Source organism: Ailuropoda melanoleuca, chromosome 15 (assembly GCF_002007445.2).
Source record: "Ailuropoda melanoleuca isolate Jingjing chromosome 15, ASM200744v2, whole genome shotgun sequence".
NCBI classification, from domain to species: Eukaryota; Metazoa; Chordata; class Mammalia; order Carnivora; family Ursidae; genus Ailuropoda; species Ailuropoda melanoleuca.
Genome location: NC_048232.1, coordinates 76,355,756 through 76,372,491, shown reverse-complemented (window position 1 = coordinate 76,372,491; position 16,736 = coordinate 76,355,756). Strand labels below are relative to the sequence as shown.

At 49.1% G+C, this 16,736-nt stretch overlaps 1 protein-coding gene across 1 annotated transcript in view; it reads right to left on the bottom strand.

Annotated features, from left to right (window-relative positions):
- BTBD11 (BTB domain containing 11) overlaps positions 1-16,736 on the bottom strand; it is a 305,437-nt gene that overhangs the window by 265,802 nt on the left and 22,899 nt on the right.

The window sequence follows — 16,736 nt, the reverse complement described above, 5'->3', positions numbered from 1 at the left end:
GACCAAATCTAAAAAGAAAATAAGAACAGCCTTGATAACAATCAAAATGATATTTTCAGCAACACCAGCTTACACTGTTTCAAGCTTGCTATGAGCCACACACTGCTCACAAGCACTATACATACGGTGGCGGACACAGCGCAGCTCGCCCCTATTCCTGGCCTTCTGGGCCCTTTCTGCCACCTTGAATTTATGCATGGCCATGCAGTTTGCTCTGGCCAATGAAACGCAAGCAGAGTGATTTGTGTCGCTGTCTGTTGAAGCGTTGGAGAGCCAGTACGTAATTCCCGGGAATCTGTCTTCTTCGCCGTAGCGAGCATGGAAGCACGCCGGTACAGAGAGGCGGTAAAACGGCGCAGTCTCGGGTGTGTTTAGCCAACACTCAGAACCCAGCTGTGCTGGGAGTCACCCAGCTCTTTGGAGGACTTTGCATGAGTAAGAAATAAACTTCGTTCGGTTGCAGCAAACTTCTGAGATTTCAGATCCATCCGTTACTGCAGTGTTAGCAGCATAAACTAGCCTATTCTGACATAGAGTCAACGAATCCTCCTGTCGGGACTGTGGTGCGGGTGCTATTATCCCCATTTTACAGATGGGAGACTATAGCACAGAGAGGCTAGGTAACTTGCCATAGATCACACAGCTAGTGAAAGGTAGCACCACCCGTGAACCTCAGGAACTGAGACTCCAGCCTCCATGCTCTTCATCAGTACCCTGTATTTCCCCACTAACATTTTAAATCAGATAGACTAATGCATAAACATCAAGGTCTGGAAGTTTCTTGATATATCTTAGCCAATGTTTAAAGAATAAAAGAATTACAAGAACATATAATTAAAGAAACACCAAAATTGCTTGCTTTAAAAAGAGAAGAAAAAAGAAAACCAGCCAGCTTCTGCTCATAAGGCAGTTAAAACTGAAAATGGGTTACAGCAGAGGTGACTGTTCTTTGGAGAATTGCCTGGAACAAGGGAAAACCACTTAAAGAAAAACTCAGTTTCTCTTTCTTTACCCAATTCCTTAGAGTTTACCCTAAAGGGCCACAGGCACAGATAAAAGTATAATTAGTGTTCTCACCCACCCCCCCCAAATACATGTTTTTCCCTAATTAAAAAAAAATATTTCTTTAACAGGTTCATTATATTCTTCCTAAATCAAAGCAAATCCTTAATGAGTTGCCAAGATTCCCCCAGATAAAATGGAATCATCAGAAACTGCACATCATGAACTGGAGTGTGTCTCTCCCAGTCCTCTTTGAAGCAAGGACACTTATCAAGTTCCCCTCTGTTGTGTGCAGTTGTCATAATCACTGCTGGTCGTAATTTAGGACACTCAGTTAAGTGGTTCTTTCCAAAGCAATTAATGAATTTCATGGGAACAGGGCTGGTCAGAAGGTCTGCAGAATGCTATAAGGGGTGTGCCATTTCAACCTGGGGACCCTGACAAGCCAGCCAGTATGGCTCTTGGCTGACTCTTCCCCTACGTGGAGTGCTTGTTGACCTTTCAAAAGTCAGATGGTGCTGATGGTGAGAGACAGATTACTAACAGCTGAGAGAGTGGTCTCTGGAGTCAGGCCGCCTGGGTCCAAATCCCAGCTCCTTCTCTCCCAGCTAGGAGATTTGGGACACACTGCTTAATCCTCTAAACCTCATTTACAAGATAGGAACGGCCAGAATATCTATTTCATTGTTAGAAGGATCAAAGGAATGGATGCATGCAAAAAGCCTAGCATAGTGCACGATACAAATTAGCTGTCATTTTAATAATAATTATTAGAGAACACTTATTGCCCTCTATGGTTGGTTCCTGCCTTGTGGGGGGGGGCATCCATTTGTATAACACTCCTGGTTTTTCTCACTCCCTTACTCACTCCTTCCCTGGGGAGCTGGAATGATTCATCTGGTTGCTGAGTTTGCCTGGAGAGCTGGGCAGGCATGGCTCAGCCCCTCGGCTCACCTTCTCCAGGAGGCCAGCTGCCTGTAGGAAGCAAGCATTCTGCTGATCTCCCGCATTGCCATAGCTCTTCAGGGGGAGGGCTGCAGTTTTCCAGCATGGCCCCCGAGTAGGAACTTATACCTGATTCATTGCAGGGTCTAGTACTAGGAAGGTCATTGTTACTGCATATCCAGACCATGTTCTCCAAACTAGTCTTTTTTTTTTTTAAGATTTTATTTATTTATTTGACAGAGAGAGAGAGAGAGACAGCCAGCGAGAGAGGGAACACAAGCAGGGGGAGTGGGAGAGGAAGAAGCAGGCTCCCAGTGGAGCCCAGTGAGGGGCTCGATCCCAGGACTCCGGGATCATGCCCTGAGCCAAAGGCAGATGCTTAACGACTGAGCCACCCAGATGCCCCCTCCAAACTAGCCTTTATTAGTAATAAAAGGGGGTGTTTTTGTTTCCATCTGCCTGGCATATTCTGTCTCCAACAGCTGTAAGGAGTAAAGGAGGTGCCATTTACAAGATTGCCTCCAACCTCAGTGATTGTCGCAGCAATCTCACTGGCAGGCATTCAAGGCCTTTTGTGAGCTGTCTGGTCCCGCCCCGCAATCCCACGGTTAGCCATGTATCCTTAGGATATAACCAGTCACATGTGAAAAGTTCTATTACAGGGTAATTCACTACAGAGCTGTTTATAGAAGCAAAGAATGGGACACAACCTAAATGTTCAATATTAGGGAACTGACCATAAGACCGAGCACAGTACAAGTTTAAATGCAGCTGTCGAAGAGTATCTGTGACATATACAGATGTTCATAATCTGATAAGTGAAAAAGGCGAGCCCAGAACAACATGTACTATTTTGTAAGGAAAATATCAAATGCATAAAAACATGTGGAAAACATACACCAGTTGTTAGCACTTTAGATGGTGGGACGGTGGGTCATTTCAATTTTTGCTTTTATTGCTTATGTAAAAATGCTCTAATTTCTCCCCGATGGACATGTATTTCTTCTAAAATAAGCAAAGAAGGTATTTTTCCTTTTTCAAAAAGCCAGGGCACAATGGCTGATGGAGAGAACTCCTTTGAAGGGCACAAGCTCTGCTTCCTGCTTCTTTGGAAGCAGAGCCATTAGGTCCATATGACTGCGCTCACATAGTCATCTTCCCTGACTTACCAGTGGATCGTCTGGCTGTTCTGACTGTTTTGAAAGAAGTCGGGGTGGGGTTCTGTAGGGTCCAGGAGCCCTTGCAGGACTGGCAGTGCTGGCTGGGAAGGGTGGGAGGGGGTGATCCAAGCAAGGAGCCTTGAACAGCCTGGAAACACCCAACAGGAAATGGGTGCCTGGGACCTGGGGGGCTTCCCTGCCAAAGGTTAAATTCCCAAGGACTTGGCGTGGCATCTGAGGCCATTCTGATCTGGCCTCGTACTTATCCCACTGGCTCAGCTTCAGACCGACAAAACTCTGGCCACTCCTCCAATGGTCCATACCCTGGTCCCCCAAAGCCCCTGAGGAGGTGTCTTCTCCCCACCCTCCTCCAGCCAGCTCCCATCTCTTTCTGATGCTCTCCTATTCCACCAGCATCCCTATGTCTGCCTACACTGCCAGTGCCCTCCATGCCTACCTACACCACCACCACCCCCTACACCTACCTATACCACAACGCCCCCTACATCTAGGCCACCAACGCGCTCTCTAACTATCCAGCATCAGTGTTCTCTGGGTATCACAAAGCTCTGAGCCTGCGGGCACAATCTGAAAAGGAGCAGGTGCCTAGAAGTCCAGACGACCCACAGGAACCCCACATGTCTCTAATTAGGAGTCATTTCCCCCTTTGATCTTCTCTGACAAATTGGAGGCCAGGATTGGGTGTCCTCAGGCCCTCTCTCCCCTGACCGTCAGTGACCCCATCTCCAGGGCATCAGCCCCGGCATCCCTGCCTCCTACCTTCTGTCCCCTAAAGCCACCCAACCTCAGTGTAAGCCCAGGCCCAGATCTGACCTTTTCTATTAGTGTGAATGTCAACTTAAAGACACTAAGATGATGGCATTTCTTGAGGTCAGAAGGTCAAGTCAACGATGACTGCCCCTTCTGTCTTAGCCCACGTACCAGGGGGAAATAGACTGCAAGGATGGTCAGGTGTAGCCTAGATGTTTGATAGCGGTAGCTGTCACATCAGAAGCCCCCAGGAGGGCTTGTTTAAATAAAGGTGTGGATCCCACCCCCAGAGTTTCTGATTTAGCAGATCTGGGGTGGCTCTGAGATGACATTTTGAGAACCACTATTTGAGACCTTCTGAGGTCTGGCCCCTAACCCCCATTACCTGTCTGAACTCATCTACACTTTCCCCTTGCTCAACTGACTTCAGTCAGACTCCTCACTATTCTTCAAACATGCCAAACAGATTCCTGCCCCAGGGCCTTTGCACGTACTATCCACACTACCTAGAAAGCTCTTCCTCTGTCATCTGTATAGCTCTTCCCTAACTTCTTTGAAAGTCTTTGCTAAAATGTCACTCTCTCAGTGAGGCTTTCCCTGCTGTATTTTTCTCTGGAGGACTTACCCTCACATAGCATACTATTTGTTTTATATCACTGGTTTTATCTATCGCGGACTAGACTGTGGGCAGGGGTTTTCCTTGGTTTTGTTTCCTGCTATATCCCAGAATAGCATCTGGTATATTGTAGGTAATCTAGTATTTGTGGAAGGAAGACAGAGAATGACGAAAGCAGATGGGGAAGGGAGGAGGAGATGAAGAGAGTGGGGAGGGCAGAAGGAAACAAGGAAGGAAGGAATTTTACAGACAAGTAATATTCTTTTAATAGCCGTAGATCAACGACATGGGCGCCAACTTTGTTATTTTGCCAAGTAAGAGCTTTAAAAGCTCAGAAACTTCAACTAACATCTCCTAGCTCATCAGGGCCCTGCAGGGTGGACCAGAGCCACCAAGCCCAGGGTAGCCTGCCTGGGTGAACGGTGGCCCTGGAGCTGAGTGGTCGGCACCCCATGCGGCACCACATGGTTCTCCAAATACCACCATTTCATGAAAGAAAGGTCGTTTTCTTTATTTTTAAATATAATTTATTTATTTATTTCAGAGAAAGCGGGAGAAAGCACGAGTGGGGGGAGGGGCAGAGGGAGAGGGAGAAACGAACTTGCCTCTGAGCAGGGAGCCTGATGCGGCACTCGATCCCAGGACCCCGAGGTCACAACCTGAGCCAAAGTCAGATGCTTCACCGACAGAGCCACCCAGGGGCCCCAAGAAAGGACATTTCAGCCACATTGCCTTTCAAGTAACAGAGTAGAGAAGGTAGATTTCACTTTAAATCCCAACTCTGAAGTCCTGGGGCACTGAAGGACGCCAAGGCCACCTCCAGGACACCTGCCATGGAGGAGCTGGGTGGGGATGGGAGCACATGCGGGCCATACGTTTGCCATCCTTGCAAAAGATGCCCCATAAATACTGGCTGAATTCATGAACGATGTCTGCCCGCCTGTAACATGCTGGCTGTCTAAAGGTACAAATACAGTGACATTTCGAGACACTGCCAAATGCACATGCAACTTCCCAAGCTATAATTCAGCAAGAGTCCTCTGGATCCTCTCAGCTCCTTGAAGGCAGGAACTTATTATAGTTGTATTCTCCAGGCTGAATTCAGACCCCCCCCCTCCATTCAGCTGGGCTTTAATAAACATTTGTTTTTCCTTTTAAACTCAGAAATCAAGTTCTGGCTTCAGTGCCTATGTCCAGAGGGTCTGATTCTGAAGTATGAGAGAATTTGGGGGGACTGAGCCCGGTGCTTGGCACACAGTCGGTCCTCAATGAACGCTGACTGACTGGTTCACGAAGAGATCATCTGACTTATCCAGATAGGAAACCTGGCTCCGCAGTCTTGACTGCTTCCGAGACAGCCGCTCCGTCTTTTGCTCGGGAGGACGTGGTGCAGAATCTGTCTGCAGTGTTGTCCGACTTTGTGAACAGAGGTGGAGGAGAAGGAAAGCAGCAAGTACGGACAGGATGGGAACCCTTTTGGCTTGAGAAACAACCAGACCGGGCTGATGGCCCCACATTCAGGGATCAAAGTGGCTGGAAGGACGGAGATAAGAGGAGAGTGTCCACAGCCCCACAAACCAAGAGCACAGCAGGGCCGGCTCGACTTCACATGGGGAATGTCTGCCTCCCAACATCTCCATGGTGCTGCAGACATCATTCCTTCTTCTCCCCCTTACCCCCCTGGTGCCAGGCCCCAGCGCCCCTGCCCGCCTTCCTGTCTCAGCGGTCAGCAAGAGAGGCTTCCTTCCTTCCAGTCTTCTCCATAAGGAAGCAGGAAACACCACTCATGCTTCGCTGTCCCCTTCATCACTCATTCCTTCCATCACTGAATCATTCATGATGCTAGCAAGTGGCTCTCATGGGTCCGTTACAGTGCCTGGTGTGAGGATGCCAAGATAAACCAAGCACACTCCTTGTAACTTCCCGCCGGGGGAGAAAGACCTGTAAACAAGTCACGGCACCCTGCTGGTCCTTCCCCCGTGTGGTCCACCTGTCGCTGGTGGACACGAGCTGGTTTTTAGGTTTTACCTTGGGTTATGTGTTTATTTTCATATATATATGAAATATATATATATATATATATATATAAACTCCTCTGTGTCACACGATTTGTGCACTGGATGTGTTCTATTTTTTTTTAAGATTTTTCTAAGATTTTATATATTTATTTGAGAAAGAAAGAGAGCACTCAAGCAAGAGAGCATAAGCAGGGGGAGCAGCAGAGGCAGAGGGAGAAGCAGACTCCCTGTTGAGCAGGGAGCCCAATGTGGGGCTCTATCTCAGGACCCTGAGATCACGACCTGAGCTGAAGGCGGCCACTCGACTGAACCACCCAGGCGCCCCTGGACGTGCTTTTGATAAATAAAAATTGTTAGTGTGAAGTTGATTCTAATAAAAATGTTAGACAACTAAGGCACAGGTGGTAGAAGGAACTCACAAAGGTGATGTGCCAATGACACACCTGAGAGCACAGATGGGGGTTCAAATCCCGGTCCTGCCGCTTCCCAGCAGGGTGACTCTGGATGAGCTCTTTACGCCCCTGGGATCTTGATTTCTTCCTGCGTAAAGTGATTATATCTACCTCATGGATTCTGATGGAGATAATTAACCTTGTAGGTGCAAATTCATTGTGATTTTATTATCATGACATCACATTCTCCCAGTGCCTGTTAACAGACAGTCAGAAAGCTGCCGCACTTGGACTGGGGGAGAGGGAGGGTTGCCAGTGTTCAAAGCCCTGAGTCGAGAGCCAGCCATGAACACAGATAAGGGAATGAGAAATGGCTTCACGGATGAGCCCCAGGAGCTGCGGGGGCTCCCTGATGAGAAGGGAGACAGCGGGAGAGCGGAGGCCCAGGCTCCCGAGCAGCACGGACCACACACGAAGCCCCTTGCCACGAATGGCCTGTTCAGGGTCACAACACAGAGATTCTAATCCCGGTGGGTCTCCGCTCCCTAGGGGCCCCGGCTGGCTAACTGTGGGCTGCAACTCAGAGGGATGTGTAAAAGGAGAGGTCTGGGTCTCCTATGACACTGGCAGCCCAGCGGGGGACTTGGAAAAGGCCTCCCGAACTAGAAACGCCCCTGGCAAGGAGAGAGACTTAGTCTTCAATTCGTTTGGGCAGGGGGTCCCTCCCAGGGTGAAACATCCATGCACTGGAATACAGCTCAGCAGTAAAAGGAGCACAGTGACACGGATGAATGTCAAGGGCAGCAGGCTAGCTGCAAGAAGGCAGGAGCAAAAGTCTGCATAACATATGGTTACAGCTCACACATTCCAGAAAAGGTGAAACAAGAGGTCCAGAGAGTCAGCCAGTGATTGCAGGGGTTAAGGGTACGTATGGGGAGATCCACGGAGATATCACTTCATACCCACTAGGCTGGCTATGATCAAAATATGGATAATAACAAGTGTTGGCGAGGCTGTGGAGAGAAAGGAGCCCTCACATGCTGATCATGGGATTGTAAATGGTGCTGTCACTGTGGAAAACGGTCTGGCGGTTCCGCGAAAGGTTACCCATACCATTACCCTGTGACCCAGGAATTCCACACAAAAACATACGTCCACACAAAAACGTGTACGCCGATGTTCACGGCTGCATTTTTGGTGAGAGCCAGAAAGCAGAAACAACCCAAATGCCCATCAACTGACAGCCGGATTAACAAAATACAGCATATCCATGCAATGGAACACTATACGGTACAGATACACGATACAGCAGGTGACCTTGAAAACATGCTGCTCAGTGACAGAAGCCGGTCAACAAAAGCTCAGGTCGTATACGCGTCTATTTGTACAAAATGTCCAGAATAGACAAATCCAGAGAGACAGAAAGTAGACGAGTGGTTGCCGAGGGCTGGGACAGGAGAGGAAGGCAGAGGTAGAGGGAACAGACTGTGACTTCTAAAGGTACAGGGCTTCCTTTGGGGGTGACGAAGGGGTCCTAAACCTGATCGTGGTGACAGCTGAACAACTCTGTGAGAACACTAAAAACCACTGAGTTGTATAAACAGGTGAGTTGTAGGGTGAATGCCTTAAAAGGCAGGGGAATGCCATTTGGAAATGCAGATGAGCAGACTAAGACGAGGTGAATTCCTGGGTCTCCTGACTCGTGGCCTTCAGTCTGGTCAGTAGGCCACACGCCCTCACTCCACGGGCCTCCTGCAGCTGGATCAAATATCTGAGCCTGAGCTGGACCGCGGGAGACCACACCTAAACTCTGCTCTCTCAGTAGCCTGGGGCAAAACACTTAGCCTCCTGGCTGCGTTCCTCAAAGATTCAGAATTTCTGCTCCCGAAAGAATTTCCTCACCTCACGCACTCACAGGAGGCAATGAGAACCCGATCGTTCCCCGAGGCCACAGACTTCCTCTGTCTCTCGAATCCATTCCCTTCTCTCCATTCCAACTGCCTCCCAGGCTGCCAAAGTCCTGCTTCTGCTTACAACCTCTCCCACCCCCTCCCCCAACCTCCTCCCCAGGCCTGATCCTTCACCCAACAAATCCCACAACCAGAGAAAAAGCTTGAAAACATGAATCTGAGCACATCATTCTCCTGATATCAAGGATGGCGGCGGCCCTTAAGGCTCCTTGATAAGAATGAAAAAAAGGTACCGTCCTCCAAGCAGGCACAGGTGCTGTACTGGGGCCCATACCATGGTGAGTTGAGAGGCAATCCTTAGTTGGCACCCTTGTGCAGGACACAACCTGGGTAACTGACCCGGGCAACCCTGAGCTTCACTGTCTGCCCACTGCTCTGAGAACAAACACCAAATTCTTGCCAGCGCCCTCCAAGATCCTGCACAATGTGGCTCTGCTCCATTTCTGCAGGTTCTTTCCCCTCCAGACTAGGCAGCCCCCCCTGCCCCCGCCCCGGCACTGCACTCCACCCACTGTCCAGATAGTCGGTTCAGCTCTGGATTCCCTAAGCGCTCCGTGTGCATCCTCCGTTTGCACAAACTGTTCCCTCTAAGCCTAGCCAACTCCTGCACATCTTTCAGCTCTTACCTTAGATGTCCCTCCCTTCACCAGAGCCGCCCCTGACCCCACCATCCAAACATATGCTTCCCTCCTAATATCCTTCTAGTATCTAAGGGCCTGTTTACTCAGCTGTCTGCCCCTGGACCTCAAGTTCTGCAAGGACAGGAACCTGCTGCATCTGGGGCACATCCTTGGCGTGAGGCCGTTAGTTATTGGAAGAATTAGTTAACTAACGAAGAGGTGAGTGAGTGAAACAAAATGGCTTGCCATTAGTAGGACGCAGAATTTCAGTTCGGGAAAGGGCTCCTACTAACTCAGCCAGACGCATCGTTTTACTGAGGAGGAAAGAGGCTCATGCATTCGAGAGGTCCCACAACTTTCCTTAGCTCACATCCGGGCAGCCATCAGAGGTCAGGCCAACCCTCCCTCCAGAACAGCAGGCAGAGAACAGAAGTCCCTGCTGCAAACAGGACACTCCTATAGGAGAAAGTCTGATGGCAAAAGGCCGTGGAACACAGTGGTTCAGCTCCAGGCCTTTGCATTGCGAACAGAAGGCCCAGGGCTACTTACTAGCTGTGTGGCCTTGGGCGGGTGTAATTCATACACGTTGGGTCTCCAGTCTGTAAAATGGAAACCCGGGGCTCACACTGCATGAGGTATGGGTAGAGATGGAAGAGATTCAGCGTGAAAAGCTCTTTTAGCACAGGGCCTGGCACGTGCTCATCAGTTAGAACGAGCTGTGAATCCTGGAACTGAGTAACGCTTCCTGTCTCTGTGCGGCACCTGGGCCCCAGGTCCAGGTCTTCCCCTCCGCCCATCCCTTCAGCACAAACCCTCACCTCCGACCCCCTCCCACCACTCACTCGATGGACAACTCAAATCCCACAGAAAGCAAACAGAGGGCTCCAAAACAGTCTTTAGACTTTCAGGCCTTTCAAACCACCCCCTCAATCTAAAAAATCCCCTTCTATGTCTGGGAAAGAAGAGGGAGCCTTCAGGAATGCAGATCAGACCACGCCCAATACCAGGCCGTTCATTTGCAAGGGAAGACAAGAGTGTGTCTGGCAGATAGCACCTTTTAAACAATATTCCCCGCCTAGATCTTGATGCTTACAGCTTTGGGCACATTTTAGTTTGGAAGCAAAGACTCCAGTTGTGTGTCTCTTGTGAGATCACTGGTGGCACGTGGCAAATCTACCTCTAGGTCTCCAGGGAAGCAGAATAATGAATTATTAGCATTTTATCTGCAAGATGCACATTCCTTAAAGTCAGGGAACAATGGGATTTTTCCCTCAAATTAATTTCATTTTATTTCAAAATGGCCTATAGAAAATGAGTAGAAGAAACAGATTGTCTGTTTCGTGATCAACAAAGATCACCTTGTGCTTTGAGAGGGAAGAAAAGAGTTATTTTCCCAGATTACCGGATGGCAAGCGAATGTGAACTCTCCACCTCACCTGATGGGCTTGCATTTTGTGCTCTCGCGGCTTTAATTCCACAGTCACTGGGTATGTTCAATAAGCATGCCGGCACTCGGCAAGGGGGAGCCTGGATTTTTCTTCTTAAGAGCCCAAAGGGGGCCGTCTGTGTCTCCAGAGCACACTGTCTATACCTCCAAGAGGAGTCACATGGCCCTGCACCGCGATTCTGTTCTTCATGTCTCACCATGAGCAGGTGCTCCTCAAAGTCAGGCATCCCCCCACCCGCCACATCTTTATCTCCAGGTGAGGGTTGCCAATTAACACAGCAAATGCACAGTTAAGACTAAATGTCAGATAAGCATGCAATATTCAGGACCTAACTTACAGCAAAAAATACTCCGTGTTTATCTGACCTTCAAAATTTCCTCGGCACCCTTTTTATCTGCTAAATATGGCAATCCTAACGCCAAGGTTCCTTCTCATCTCATCTACATGACTCTGAGAAGTCATACCCATTTTCCCACTTTATAGTTGAAGAAACAAAGGCTCAGAGAGGCTAAACGCCCTGCTGAAATTACACAGCTAGACAGTGGGAGAGCTGAAGGAGCACTTCTCTACCTTTCCGGCCACGTGCTCAGGCCACGTTGGGGAATGAATGAACGCACGCGTGCATGCATGCATGCAGACGACGAACAGCCAGGGAACCCGCTATGTGCCTCACTCTGAGTCATCATTCCCTCTGGAATCCCAGCCACACTTCCTATTAGCGAGAGTGCTGCCCCACATTCCTCTTCTTGGGAAAGGGCCAGCTTCCTGGGAACAACACTGATGCTGTGGATGAGGCGAGGTTCTCTCTAAGTGAAAACAAATCTCCTGATGCCAGGAACAGCAGGGGGGAAGGTGGCTGGACAGAGCGGGCTGCTCGCCATCCTGAGAAACCCTGGCGCTGGAGCTCAAGGCCTAGACGCTGACCATCCCCCACCTGCGGTCACCTTCCTCTGAGCTCAGAGCAGGCAGAGAGCACAGGACGGGGGTCCCACCCCCACTGTAGCCCCGTGACCTCGAGAGCTAACGGTGCAGGAAGGCAGGCTCGCAGAGAGAACCACAGTGCGAGGCGGAAGACAAACACCAAAGCGGTTCACGCCCCTGGCTGCTTGCTCCGCCTGGGACTCTCTGCGCAAACCCCTCACGTCTGTCCCAGCCCTAGAGGCCTTCCAGCTGCCCTGCCTAAAACAGCAGCCTCTGTGGTCTCCACCTGAAATCACACGGAGGACTGCAAAGTTCAGAGTTTACAGCTGGTCTCCATCACAGACCTTAATTAAGTTCACGAACAGTCTCTCTTGTTCTGCACTTTGGTTTCCTTTGCCAGCACAGAGTAGCACCTAGAACGCTGTCTGGCATATGTGACGTGCTCAGGACACACCTGCTGAGTGAAAGACTGAACGGAGGTCTCTGTTTAAAAGGAAAATAATAGGGGTGCCTGGGTGGCACAGCGGTTAAGCGTCTGCCTTCGGCTCAGGGCATGATCCCGGCGTTATGGGATCGAGCCCCACGTCAGGCTCCTCCGCTGTAGGCCTGCTTCTTTCTCTCCCACTCCCCCTGCTTGTGTTCCCTCTCTCGCTGGCTGTCTCTATCTGTCAATAAATAAAATATTTAAAAAATTTAAAAAATAAAAGGAAAATAATAAATAAATACATGTATGGATATGGGCATATATATTTATATATACATATATATAAACACATACGCACACATATATATACCCATATCCATACACACATAGACACAAAACATAAACCCAACTAAAATGAAATACAAGGAATGCGTGTGGGGGGTGTTTCTGGGCACACCCTTCAGAGGACCCCAGCACACGCCTTCACACATACTGTTCCCTCTCCCTGAAATGCACAAACTACTCAACTTTCAAAACCCAGCTCAGGTGCCTCTTTCTCCCAGAAGAGTTCTCTGACCCTGTCCCCCTTCCTGCCCTGTTGGAGAGCCGGTTACCCCATCCCCTCTTTTGACTTGCTGGTGCTGTCACTGCTGTGGTTATTACCCTGCATGATAATTTACTCACAATTGCACATGTTGATGTCCTCGTAGTGGACTGCATCTGTCTGCTGCACGTGCTTTTCTGCAATGTGGCCTTGCCACTCCCCCGCCAGGAGGTGGAATTCCTCCTGCTCCCTTGGCAGTGGGCTGTGGGGCTGTGCTTTGTGCCTTCTGACCATTGTGGCCAATGGCGACAGTGATGCCATGCTGGTTTGGGATACAGCCATTAACTGATCTCGAAGCTTCTACTTTCTACCTCTTGGAAGCCGGCCACCGCGGAAGAAGGGCAATTACCCTACGACCTCCATACCGCACGAAATCCAAGCCATGTGGAGAGGCCCCAGAAGACAAGATGCTATGTCGAGAGAGATGGGTGGAAAAGTGTCAAGGCGCCAAATGTGTAAGGCAGCCATCTCGGGAGTGAATTCTTAAGCCTCAACGACCCCAGGGATGTGCATCAGAGATGGACTGCCTGACTGAGCCCTTTCTAGACTCCTAATGCACAGAACTGAGAGCAAAATAAACAGGTTGCTTGAAGCCACTAAGTGTTGGGGTAGTTTGTTTTGAGCAATAGTTAATTGAAACATCCTTGAAGACAGGAACTCTATTTTATTTAACTCTACATCCCCTAATCTAAAACAGTGCAAGGCTCATAGCTCAATAAAATTCAGCTGAGTTGAACTGGCTCAGAATGAATTTAATTTTCCCCAATTTAAAAGGACTACTTTAGTAAATAAAGCCAGAATGTCCTCCGTCATCAGCCGAAGCTACTAGCTGGCCCACGCACAAAATGGAAGGGTAGAGTGTATATAGAAATTTATAGAATATTATATGCTACTCTCAACAACAGACTTTTACAGGCATGAAATAAAACTACGATTATCCCTAGTAAGTTTTAGGAATATTACCGGTTATGACAGACACTGTAAAAACATCGCATAAAAATACTCCCAATTTTGTGTCTGGTGCCAGGAAGCCCTGATGTATTTCTCCATTCCCTGAAGGACCAGAACGGAGATGTGGTCCTATGGTCTTGGCCATTTATTCCCAGGCACTCGGACACAGAGTCTGGCAAGCCGGGGTCTCTGTCGCCAGTGAAAATCGATTTACTTTTTATTGGCTAGAACGCAGGAGCAGCTTCCATATGAAGGGCTTCCTGTTCTGAGGAGGGACAGGATGTGTCCTGTAGCTGAGATCCGGCTTCGGGACGCCTTCCCTGGACCATTACAAAGGACATTCTCTGTCTTGAGATATTCCTTCATGTACCCCCCCCCAACTTTCCTCAGGGGGAATGCTTCTGCAAAATCCTCTCAAGTGAGCCCCCACCTAAGTCTAGACCTTCCATCTTTCCTGAAATCACAAACTCAGAACCAAAAGGGACCTCGGAGTCACCTGGGTCACGCGCTGGTCAAATCCCCGCTCCAGAACACAGACAGGCCATTTCGGTCCAGGGTGCAGGGCAGGTGTGAGCCGTGATTCCGCCATTTATATAGACAGTGGGACCTCAGACAAGTCCCAGGCCTCTCTGGGTCTAGCCAGGCCAAGGATGCTCATGGGGTTCCCATGAAGACTGCATAAGACAGGTGTGTGGGGTGAATGAATGAACGTCGCTGATGAGAAGAGAGCACACTCTCAACAATCCGTCAGCTTCAGCCTAGAGAAATGATGGCTTTCTTGCTGCAGGCCCAGCAGCCCCATAAAACTTCCCCTCTTGGCCATTCTAGATCCCAACTTCACTCTCCGGAGTTTCTGGATGTTGGAACTGCACGGTCTCCAGCTCTCTGGGACCACCCTGCTTTGGGAAGAAGCCTCATTTAGACATGGGCAAACCCCCACCAGAGTGACTGGGTCGGAGGTGGGCCCCAGCCTGATTTGGTCAGAACCAACTGCACAGGACATGTGGATGGGGATGTCTGGGAAAGGAAAGCTCTTTCTCTCCTGATATAATCTGAGGAAGTCAGGTCTGGGGGAGTGATGGCCAACATGACTGGCACACAAGAAGCCAAGCTGAAGGTAAACCCACACGGGAAGAAAGGTACAGATGACAAGGGCAAAGGGCAGCTGAGACCCGAGGTCATGATGGCGTCCTCCGGCAGCAATTAAAGCCAGTCCTCTTCCGGGACTTCTCATTTACATGAGCCAGTGTTTCCCTCCCCTTTATGTTCACGTTGGGCTGGATGTTTTATCACTTGAAACCGATACCGGGCCCTTTGTGTCTACAGACAAAAATCAAAGCTCTCAATAATTCTCTTTGTGGGGCAAATCCCACAAAACTACCTTCACAGTTCTAAAATCAGAGAGGCTCAGCTTCTCATGTGGACTGTCTCAGGCTTGAAAAGACGGGCAAAGTAAAGTGTGATGGAGACAGAGGACCCTTTATAAATAAGTAAGCACTTGGGCAGGCCTGAAAAATCTATCTCTGAGGCCACGTATAAGACCAGGAAGATAGATTTTTCAGGCCCACCCAAGTATCTACTGATTTATAAAGGGTCCCCCATCTCCATCACGCTTGATTCTGCCCATCTTTTCAACCCTGAGACAGTTCATGGTGATTCACAAACACTATACTTCACACTTACCTCCAAACACCTAATTCCCTGCAAACAGAAAACAGGTGGGTAAAAAGGGACTCCCCTTCCAGACAGAGGGAACCTCCCGAGCACCAGTAAAAGCAAGAGACGTCTCCAGCTGAAGCCTTATCTGGTGAGCCGGGATGAATGACCAGACCAGGCTGGAAGACCACTGTCCTCCATTGGAAAGAAACAAAAAGTCATGAGCACTTTCTGGTCCAACTGCAATTTCTTTTAGAGTGCCTTTATGCACCGGAGTGATTTTAAAAGCAAATCAGTCATTTTTGAAAATCAGAATTGATTCTTATTTATATGATCAGGTTGCTCAATTAAAGCCTACAGACAAATTAAATCTGTATTGAAGCTCAAGGTTGTGTGGAATCAAGATCATGTTCATTATCAAGTCCGGGGACAATGACTTTAACACAGAGGGCATGGCCTGGCTCCATGTTTGCTTTGGCAAATCTTTAAAGTGATGGAGAACACCAGGACCATTCCTCAGTGCTAAAGGATGAGCTGGCCATGACAAGGGCGTCAGCCATACCCCTATCTGAAGCCAATTACCTTCAGTGACTTTGGGGGCTCAGGGTGAATCATTCAAGAAATACTTTTTTTTTTTTAAAGATTTTATTTATTTATTTGACAGAGAGAGAGAGACAGCCAGCGAGAGAGGGAACACAGCAGGGGGAGTGGGAGAGGAAGAAGCAGGCTCCCAGCGGAGGAGCCCGATGTGGGGCTCGATCCCATAACGCTGGGATCACGCCCTGAGCCGAAGGCAGACGCTTAACCGCTGTGCCACCCAGGTGCCCCCATTCAAGAAATACTTGTCTGAGGATGAGATCTTGGAGAAACCTGACCTCTGAAGTCCTGGGATTCACTGGCAGAAAATTGCGAAGCATGAAGTGGAAATATCTGTTGCCTTCCTTGACGGGTACATACTCAGCCTGAAAAACAGCAGGTGCCATTAACCAGCTACAACAGGCATTGCTGGCCCCAACCCAATCACTATCCCTTCCTGCACTCTTCCTTAATAAAAGCACTCGGATTGGTGGGAAAAATATGTCCAGCTAAAGAACTAAATTTCTTAGCCTCCCTTAGAGAAACAGTGGCTTGAGAGGGGCTAAGTGTTGGTCAAAGAGATACAAGCAGAATTATTGGGTGGGGACATCAACGAGGCTCCTGAAAAGAAGGGCTGAGTCTGCTGGCAGGCACCCTTTCTT